Here is an 11,661-nt window from a genome sequence, read left to right as displayed (position 1 = left end):
AAGTAGACTCCCTGCTGAGCTTGGAGCCTGACATGGGGCTCCATCTCAGGACTCTGAGGCCATGACCTGAGCTGAAATCAAGAGTCAGTCACTTAACCAACTGAGCCACCCAGGTGCTGCTAAAGTTGTTTTTTGTTTGTTTGTTTGTTTAGCTTTTCATTGTGGATAATTTCAAACATATAAATTATGAGTACCCATGTACCTACACACTTGACTTGAACAATTGCAATTGTATAGATTTTCATCTGTGATCCCACTCCCAGATTATTTACTATAAATCCCAGTTGTATAATTTCATATTTAAATGTTTCAATGATACTAGCATAAATCTTGAATTTTATTTCTGCTTTAGGGTTTTTTAAATTATTAAACTAGAGGGGAAAAAGAGAAAAGAACTAACTTTTACTGAGTGCTTACCATGCTGGAGACTTTCTCTTAATTACTGCTTTTAGTGATCAAACCCAGCAAGGCGAACATTACCACTCCCATTTTTAGAAAAGAAAAAAGATAAAGAGGGGCTGCCTGGGTAGCTCAGTGGGTTAAGTGTCTGCCCTTAGCTCAGGTCATGATCCCAGGTTCCTGGGATAAAGCCCCACATCAGGCTCCCTGCTGGAATGGGGCTCTGCTTCTCCCTCTGCCTTCCCCCTTTGTATTCATGCTCTCTCTTACTCTGAAATAAGTAACTAAATAAGAAACTAGATAAAAGAGATAAATTTTGCGATGTCACTTAGCTATTGAGTAGCAGGGCTGGGATGCAAATCTAAGTCAGCTTACTGGACACCCTATGCTCTTTCCCCACATCAACCCTGTCAGACAGGGAAGTAAAATGTGGTGAAAAGATTAAGTGTCTTATATGATGCTTTGAAGAAAGGGGGATCTCTTCTACCTTCAGTATTCCCTCCATGCTATGAATAGCATTCACAACATCATACATGGGATGTTTCCAGATCCTAATTTCTCTAATATTACTAGTATTGTAATTCGGAATCCAAAAGCCACATGGTTTTGAAACCCACTGTTTGGATACTCAGCAAAGCTACATGGAGTCTGAGGTGTACCAGCAGGCAACATACTTTAGGTTTTATTAGGATGGGACAGGCAGCAAGAAAAAAGGGAAAAGGAAAGAAACACCTAGCTATCACCAAAGGTATGCTCGGAGAAAAATTAACATGTCTAAGCGTATGCAAACAATAGCCCTGCCAACTTAATAATTAGGAAGAATAAGTTATTTAGAAGTTTTGTCATGCTAGTCTAAAATCTCCATTCAATGACATATCCCACAAATAATAAAAGAAGAGTACCTATTAACATTTATTTAAATATTTTCTCCAAGATGCCAGTAGCATATATTATACAAAGTAAAAAAAAAAAAGAAAGAAAGAAAAGAAAAGAATAAAAAATGTAGTGTTTCATTATCTATTTCAAGTTTGTCTTGATGACAAAAACAGGACTTAAGAAACCTCAAGTAGCTTTCTAAATACCAGGTTTTTACATGAAATTCATTCAGTACCTTAAACTAAGTGTTACTCATGAATTGGAAAGAATAAAAAATGCCATCCAACTGCATAAAAAGTTCAACTCAAACAACCAACCACAAAAAGCTGAAAGTTTCACATAATGGCACTAGTGTTTACTTCGAGATACCTAGTTGTCTTTACTCTTAAACCCGATAATTACAGTTCAGATTTTTTTTTTTAATTTTTTATTTTTTATAACATATATTTTTTATAAACATATATTTTTATCCCCAGGTCTGTGAATCACCAGGTTTACACACTTCACAGCACTCAGATTTTTAAGGTTTCAAAAAGAGGCCATAAAACAATGTGTTCATTTCAGTCATGGGCTCAAGGTTCCTAAGAAACAATTCATGGCTTAGGAAAAAACTCAAGGGTATCAGATAGAAATATGATGTGTCAATAAATGAGTCACCAGTTATTAACCTCAAAAATCTTGTTTTAAAAGCTGATTAAGATTCACTATTGGTTGGGGGCCTGGGTGGTTCAGTCAGTTAAGCAGCTGACTCTTGGTTTCGGCTCAGGTCATGATCTCTGGGTGCTGGTATCAAGCCCTGTGTTGAGCCCCCAACCACCTTCCCACCCTTGCCAAGCTCCAGCTCTGTGCTCAGCCGGGAGTCTGCTTGAGATTCTCTCGCTCTCCCTTTCCCTCTGACCCTCCCCTGCTCTCATGAATACATAAATCTTAAAAAAAAAATCACTATTGGTTGCCTAGAGCCAAATGTATAACTACTGTTTTTAATATCCCTGTATTTCTACTAAATATTTGTTGAAAGAATGAATGAATCCCAAATACTAATTACCTTTAAATTTCTTTTAAAAAAATGTATTTTCAATTTACCAATAGCAAGCAAGAAGATTTTTTAAAAAATAATTCAACGTTAAGCTCTTAAAGTCAAAGCCTCAGAAAAAGGAAAGTTATGGTTCATAGCCACTGACTCATTTCCTTAGATGATTCAACCTCTTGGCTTTAACACCGCCTTGCCTTCCTCTCCCCCTTCAAATTTTAAATCGGTCCTGGGGGGATATAAACCACTGCTACTACAAAGCCAGCTTTCCTGTACTACCACATCATGATCTTTTAAATAAACTGTTTTTGTATAAGCTTTGATACACTTTTGATAGTAGAGTCCTATTACATAATTCAGTTAACAGTAGATCAAACATATACACGCCACACGGATTTTTCTAAAAGGTACTGAAAACATTGAGGGATTTTATTTTTTTCCACCTCTTAAAAATGAATAGTTAACTTGTCACTGGCACAAAGACAATTTCATTAAAATATCTATTTTTCTGCTACCCTACATAAAACTTTGAAAATAAATAAGTCTGTGCTTCACCTTGTTTTCCCATATTCTTTCAATATTTATATACTTGGAGTTCTTTATGAATAAATTCATGAATTTACCTAATACAAAGTCCAGACCAAAAAAGAAATTAAGAGAATTAAACATAAATACACCAAAGGCATGTCTACACATGCCCATAATTCCTGGGCAAATGCACAACAGAAACGGAGTGCGTCTGTCTCCTCCTCTCCAAATAAAAGCAACACAAGATCTAGCCAGCTAGCAAGGGTTCAGAGATCAAGTGTCCTGATGCTGCTGTTGAAAAAGAGCAGCATGCAAACCATCCCCTAGTCGGGGAACACAGAGGTGTAGTTCAAACTAACTTGCTTTCACTTCATCTAACCTAGGACCTGAGAGAGAAGAATGCGTTGTCCTCGGGATCCATGTCCCACCCCCGACCCAAAACCTTTCTTGTCAACCAGGCCCCCAGGTTCTAGGGGCGGTATGAAGAAGAATGTTTAGGAGTCCTTTAAAATTGCCAACTCTGTCACTCCTTGGATGGAAGCTCCTCCCTCACACATTTCAAATAAGTCTCTGTCCCACCAAAATGTTGCTTCCTCTCCAGGAGCACACACAAGAACTCCCGATAAACTCGATTGGCAGAAAACAGATCTGTGAGATACAGCCACCATGTCTTACTAGATTCAATTTGTGTTGTTGTTGTTGTTTTTAAAGAATGTATTTATTTACTTGAGAGAGAGAGAGCAAGAGCGAGATTGTGCATGAGTGGGGGGAAGAGGGAGAGAGAAAGAGAGAATCTCAAGCAGACTCCCCAGAGTCCACGTGGGGCTCAATTCCATGAGATCCGAGAGCACAACCTGAGCCCAAATCAAGAGTCAGATTTCAACCAACTTGGGCCACTCAGGCACGCCAGATTCAATGTTTAAAAAATTATTTTAAAAAGTATATTGCAGGGGCACCTGGGTGGCTCAGTTGGTTAAAGCCTCTCCCTTCAGCTCAGGTCATGATCCCAGGGTCCTGGGATTGAGCCCCGCATTGGGCTCTCTGCTCAGCAGGGAACCTGCTTCCCTTCCACTCTCTGTGCCTACCTTTCTGCCTGCCTGTGATCTCTGTCTGTCAAATAAATAAATAAAATTTTTTAAAAAAAGTATATTGCAGTTTATTAGGATCTCCTTTCCTAAAGACTATTGCTTTGGAGTCAACAAGACTTGGGTTTGAGTATAGGCTCTCTGGTCGAATAGCTGTGGTACCATAAACAAATTACTTAAATTTTTGTGCATTAAGTTTCTGTCTGTAAAATGGGAGGGAATACCACCTATTTTGCTAGTCAGTTGTGAGGATTACATTTAAAACCAGTAGCCCACTAGCAGAAACACACTTAAGAATGTGTACTATTATTTAATTCATTAAATAAGAATGTGTACTATTATTTAATTCATTTTAAAATTCATTTTGTCATCCTAGCCCCATTTTTCCCTCTAACGCCACATCACTGTGGAAGAAAATATCCTAAGGTTCAGAACTCATGGTGACAGAAAGTATTAAACCTCAGTTTGCAAATCTTAAGAGAAGTTTCATAGTAAATTCATAACTCTGTATTTTAGTTAGACTAAGTTAATTGGCATGATGCTTACATGTTAGAAATTCTTTTAAATTTCACTCCATGACTATGTGAGTGATAAATACAGAGATATATTGAGTCTCAAGTTATATCATTAACTTCCATGATTGACTAGACAAGTCATAGCCACCCTGGCTTACCTTCTACGGTTGTGAGATAGGGATGCCACTATCTATATCTGTGATTGCAGTGGGACTGGAATTACATGCACATGATCATTGCAGGCATTTCCAGGAGGAGAACCCTAACTATGCAAAAAGAGCAGCTTTAAAGAATTAAGATTCACATTTTAAATGGATTCTTTTCCTAATTTTTCTTTATCTCTAGGAAATTGGTGGTAGGGAGCACATGTTCCTCCTTTCCTACTCTACCCTCAATAAGCAATACCTACCACATTTATCTGAACAATGTTTTGAGAACTAAATGACCTTTCTTTGTAAAGGTCTGCACACATCTCCCTCTGACTATCCCATTCTTAACATCTATTATCATCCCTTTATCTCCAGCTTTTTGGAACACTTCCTACTGCCTCTTGCCTCTTCGATTTGCAAACTAGTTTCTGGCCACTTCACTCAAACTTATCTAAGGAAAGTCCTGATGACTTTTTATTGTCAGTTCAAGAGAATTCATTTTGAACTTCAACCTTCATTTTGAACTTCAACCTTCTTGATCTCCCTGTAGGATATGATATCATTGATATTCTCTCCCATTTCTTCTTGGTCTTCTTTGTGAATACTCTCTTCTTCTGGCCACCCCTCGAACATTAGTGTTTCCTAGAGAGGTGTTGCGTCCTCTGCCCTTTATTCTTCTCACTCCCAGGAAATCTCACTACCATCTGTGGTTTCAAAAACCATTTATAAGCTCTCTCGTAAACCTCTATCTGTAGACTAGATGTCTCCTGACCTCTCTACTGCCTACCTCCATGTAGATGTCCTTGCCGTAGACACCTAAAATTTGCTAACAAAACTGGGCCTCCTCCCTTTAAACTTGCTCTTTTCCCTCTAATTTTTGTCTTTATAAATGTAACCCTCATTAGTAGTCACTCATGCAGATTTTCCCCTTGTTCCCTCTCATTCAATTGGCCAAAACTTGCCAATTCTGCCTCCAAAATAGGATTTCTTGAACTATGGTCCTTGGCAACTATGTTTCATAGGATAGTTGTTTTGTATTTTATTTTATTTTATTTTTTAATTATTAGGGTTCTGTGAGCAAATAACCTGGGGAAATGCTGGGGATTAAAGCAAGACTTCTAAGAACCTTCAATATAATGCTGAGGTGACTTGTGACTCCCAAATGCAGATATAATATGAAGCATTTTGCAAATAGTGTGGGAGTTTTTTCCTAAGGATTATCTTTGGTGATCAGTGTACTACAGAATATACTTTACAAAATGCCATTTAAGTTTCTCAGATGTGTTCTCCACTCCACCACCATGGCCATTGTTCTCTTACCTAGTCCACAATAGCCATCCTGCCTAACCTTTATTCATCCTTTACAGTAGTTGGTAAGCTCCCTAAAATATAAGTCTCATGCGGTTTTGTGCTTAAAAGTCTCACAAGGTTTTGGGACGCCTGGGTGGCGCAGTCGTTTGAGCATCTGACTCTTGGTTTTGCGATCTCAGTGTGGTGAGATGGAGCCCTGTGTTGGGCTCCGCACTCAGCAGGGAGTCTGCTTGTAATTCTCTCTTCCTCTGCCTCTGCCCCTCCGGCTTGTGCTCTCACACTCTCTCTCCAAAATAATAAATAATAATAAAATTGGCTTTTAAAAAAATCCCACAAGGTTTTCCCAGTACCCAAACTATAAAATCCAAAGTTTCTTTGAAAAACAAAGGCACTTCATACCCAGGCCCTGACCATCCTTCCATCTTCGTCTCACACCAGTCCACCTAATGCTCCAGGTATAATAAGCTAGTTGTCAATTGCTGACTGTGCTCTGCTAACACCTCCTGACTTTTGCTTGGAACTAACTGTTCTGCGACCTAAAATGTCATCCACCTCCTACCTGAATAGTTCTTGTTCATCTTTAAAATTCACCTTAGGGGCACCTGGGTAGCTCAGGCAATTGAGCAATGGACTCTTGATTTCTGCTCGGGTTATGATCTCAGGGTCCTAGGATCAAGCCTGGTTTCAGGCTCTGTGCTCAGCGGGGAGTTGGCTTAAGGATTCTCTCTCTCTCTCTCTCTCTCTCTCTCTCTCTCTCTCGCTTGCTTTGCCCCTCCCCTGCTCATGCATGCTCTCTAAAATAAAATCTTAAAATAAAATAAAAATAAAATTCACCTCAGATGGACCTCTTCTTCTAGAGCCTTCCATTCCCCTAGATAACTCCCATTCCCCAACTAGAGGAAGGTGTCTCAGTGGTGGGCACTCAATGCACCATCTGTTACAGTCCATCTCTGTGATTATCTGTATATACATCTCTATTTTCAACTAGCTTGTGACCTTCTTAAAGATCTGGGACATTTATTTATTCCTGTGTATGGGGCCTATTATAGTGCCTAGAACCCAGTAAATAAATTCTTGGTAAATAAATGGATCAGTATATACATTACCTCTCAATGATTTCAATTCTATTTCTGAAAAACTCATCTAACTGTATAAAGTACATGTTTTATCCATGAAACTTTAGTTTGGGACCTAAAAAGGTGTTGGCAAATTTCTATAAAGGGCCACAGAAAGAGAGAGAGCATAAGCAGAGGGAGCAGTAGAGGGAGAGGGAGAAGCAGACTCTCTGCTGAGCAGGGAGCCCAACAGGGGGCTAGATCCCAGGACCCTAGGATCACTACCTGAGCTGAAATCAGAAGCCTAACTGACTGAACCACAAGGTGCCTCAACAATAATTTTTTATACATAATTATAGGATATTACATGAGATATACTTGTACTAAAAACTATGAAATTGAAATTTCACTGGCACCATGTATTTTTTTATTTAAAATTATATTAGTTTTAGTTGTACAATATAGTGATTTGATAACTTCATATGTTATACTATGCTCACCACAAGTCTAGCTGCCATCTGTCACCATACAATGCTATTATAATATCATTAACTATAATCGCTACACTGCACTTTCCATCCCCATGACTTAGTCATTCCATAACTAGAAGCCTGTACGTCCTACTCTCCTTCATCCATGGTACGCTGTATTTTTATTTGCTAAATCTGGCAACCTTAGTCAGACAAGTCTTTTTCCTACCTCCCAAATACTTTATGTAGATTACTACCCATGCACCTTTACTCACATTTTAAGTGAGATAATGCAAGTAATGCACATAGAACAGTGCCTAGCACACAATGAGCATGCAATAAATACTGTGATTCTCCTGAATTTTTGGGTCCTACTCAATTCCTACTGGCCTTCTCTAGCCCATTTCAGCTCACAATATAATACTTCTTTGTGCTGTCCAGTATTTGTTAGAGCCCTTGATTACTGACTTTGAACATTTCATGTGTACATCTTACCTAGCCTTATATTTCTACCTCATATAGAAATTACTGACTAGGGGCACCTGGGTGGCTCACTTGGTCAAGCAACTGCCTTGAGCTCAGGTCATGATCTCAGGGTTCTGGGATTGAGTTCCGCATCAGGATCCCTGCTCAGTGGGGAGCCTGCTTCTCCCTCTCCCTCTGCTGCTCCCCTGCTTGTGCTCTCTCACTCTTTCCAATAAACAAATAAAATCTTTTAAAAAAAGAAAGAAATTACTGACAAAATAGGATTTTCAAATAATGCATTTTACATTTTACCAAAATTATCAACTTTTAGTCTTAAGTCCTGGCTTAAACACCAAAGTACATGATTAAAACATTCTTGCTGAACTTAGACTCCAGGTTCTTGCTGACAGGAGGATATAGCATTAAGTAAACCTCACTTACAAAAAGTAAGCTATAATAGGATCTAAAAAGCAAGAAATTCACTTATTAAACAACACCTGAAATGTCTTTAATTATTAATTTACCAGGTAGAAACACAATATAAGTTGTGCACTCTAAATTTCCTGAAAATTTGTCTTGTAAATAAGCGTGCAAATAATCAGTTTGGTGAAAACTTTAACTTTTCCTATTTCTTCAGTGTGATCTGTAAAATTCACAATGAAGTAGTTACATGTGATTTTTACAGAAAAAAACTAATTCTCAAACAGAGTCTAATACCATGCTCTCCATTAAACAGAAGGCTCAAATTATACAGAGTCTCAAAATCAGGTGATAATCTTAAATAAAATTATGGGCTATTACTTAAACTGATCTTTTGTAAGCTAGACACACACAAAATATTAAGTACATGGTTAATCACTAGTTCACCTTAGCCGTACTCATAGTATAGTACAGACTACCCAAGTCCAAAGTCTGGCTCTGCTACTTATTAACATATTACCTCCTCAGCCTCAGTTTTCCCAACTATAAAATGGGGGCCTTTTCTCTCAAGTTTTTGTGAGGATGGAAAGAATTAATATGCATGAAATGCTTAGAACAAGGCGTGGCACATGGTAAACATTCAAAATATGCTCTTATATTCTCTTATTCTTAGAATGTTTCCCAATTTGGTATCTTTAGGCATAGCTCCAACTTAGGACTTATTCACAAAACTGATTTAGAAACCGATATGGAGAGAAAGCACTTCAGTTTGCCAAGTTAGAATAAATAAGATCTAAGTTCCTGCTGTTATTACACCCTTATATATGTTTTTATTTGTTTATTTGTTTTCCTCTCTCACAATGTTATGACCTTCTCAGGCCAGTCTATTTGGTTATAATGGGAAATAATTTTTACTGGTCATGAATATCCAGCTGCACAAAGATCTTTCTATGAACAAGTGCTTTTATTTTTTAAAGCCCATTAGTTAATGTCCTCCATAAAAATTACTTCTGTTAATTCCTATTAAATTATTGTTTAGTATCTCTGTTAGGGTATTTACAAATTCTCACGTTCTACCATGTAAATAGTATGGAACAACTCTCCATCCAAGAAATAACATGTGTGAATTTCCTAGTTTGTATTGCTTAGAGGAATAACAGTACAAGACATCAAATAGCATGCAACATGTTAGTTTCCAAGTCAACAAAACACTTCCTCTTGTAAAGTTTCATAATATAAAATGCTGGACTCAGGACTTGATTACAGTAATACCAACTGAATAAAAGTCAATGATGTTATTTGAACCTATTCCAAACTAATCTAGGTTATCTGAAGAAAATGTTACAGAAACACTTTTAACTTATTCCCCAAAACCAGTAGAACTACCATAAAGATATGGGAAATAATTTTAATGAAATGATTCATAAGATCTTAAAGAATGTTAAAGTTGAACTTGAAAAACTGCTGATTTCACATATTTAAACGTATTTGGTGAGGGTGGGGGAATCCAGGTTAAACTACTCAATAATAAGTTTCAAGGATCACTAAATGTTCAAATGTGGTAAATTGTATGAGCCAGTTTTCCTAAAGTTTTGATAAGATTCATTCATTAACCATGGTCTTTTACTTTGGATTTCCTATATATTTTGATACTTTAAAACTGGGCCTTAGATTTGAGGTCAATGTTTTTCATAAAAGGGCAGATAGTAAATATTTAAGGCTTTTCAGGCTAAATACGCTCTGTCACAGTCATGTTTGTATTTTCATAGTCTTTAAAAATGTAGAAGACATTATTAGCTCATTCCCTATAAAAGCTGGTCAAAGCCAGATTTGCTCTAGGCCAGTTTCCCTGCCTCAGCTTTACAGTACACATATTATCTTTTTGTTACCATGTAAATTCCACTGATATTTTTCTTCAAGTATTTGTTCAAACATCACTTTATCTGGAAGTCCTCTGAGGACATTCCTACCAGTCCCCCTATATACAGAGCATACTATATGATACATAGTACATCATCTAACATATCTTTATTCATTATTTGGTCTTTGTCATTCCCCACATCCACATCCCCACCAGCATAAACTCCACGAAAGCAGACTTTTTATTTCACTTATGGATGGTCTCTACCTAGAATAGTGTCGGGTGTATCTTTAGGCTGTCTGTAAAGAAATCTATTCTTGCAGTTATAAAACAAATACCATGGAGGAGAGATGGATCCAAATGAAATTATGTAACAAGTGTTAAAGTATTTAAAGAAGATTGACAAATACTTTCCTTTTAAAATTGCTCCAGGTAGTCATAAAACATTTTAAAGAGAAAAAAAATGTTCAAAATTACAGCATTTTCTTACTGTCCTACTGAGTGGTTTTTCTTAAAGATTAATTCCCAGGAAGATTACCATTACTTTGGCTTATTTAAAAACAAATTTCATTTGCCATTCCTAAACCTCTCTACAGAACTTGTTCTGCCTCTTTGATCTCACTTGTATGTATTCCCTGCCCATTAAACTCACTAATCTAGTCTGGCAACTTTATAATTTAGCAGATCAGAAAAAAGTTACTTTACCTCTTATTCTGTGACTCCATGTCCCACCATTCCTTTTTATAAACTTCCTAACATTGTTATCTTTCCTACTTGTCTTGACCATTCAATATAAACAAGAAGCTAGATTCTATCGAATGTTCTACTCCAAATACATTCTGCTCAGTGATTAGTCAAACTTAAAAGTTCTTTTTGCTATATGTGGTTTTACAATCTTTAAGAGCTAAGATTTGCGTTACCACACCCTGATGTATACTTGGCAAGGTACTGGGGATTCCCAGGTAACTGGGAATTTAGGAAGCTCCACTACCATTCAGATTAAGGCTACTATATTTTTAAACATATGAAAAACACAAAAACCCACTAAAGAGTAAAGTTATCTTCTGCTGCTACCACTGATAAGTTGTTATTTGATAACCATTAGTAAATCACAATACTAAGTATATTAACATTAATGTGAGGGTTAAATAATATATCATACTAGAGAACACAGTAAGATATTCTAAAATCAAGTTATAAAAATTGCTGATTCAAGGGGGAATGCTTACCAAAAAGGAAATGTGTTTAAAAAACCTTTTTGCCCAACAAGTTATTCTTCATCTACTATTTTCCTTTCTAAATGACTACAATTCTGCCTTTCTTATGACAAGCAGCTGGCTTTTGGAAGACAAACTTTAAAAATCTAAAAGTCAATTGTCAAGGCTAAGACCACTCTGCAGGCCAATTCTTTACAGACACAATTCTCTACTCCTAAAAACTGTAAGGCGGTGATTTTGGAAAAATGGTAGAATACACACTGCTTAGAACCTTAATTCT

The sequence above is a fragment of the Mustela lutreola genome, chromosome 7, assembly GCF_030435805.1.
Source record: "Mustela lutreola isolate mMusLut2 chromosome 7, mMusLut2.pri, whole genome shotgun sequence".
In the NCBI taxonomy this organism is placed as follows: Eukaryota; Metazoa; Chordata; class Mammalia; order Carnivora; family Mustelidae; genus Mustela; species Mustela lutreola.
This window is presented reverse-complemented; position numbering follows the sequence as displayed.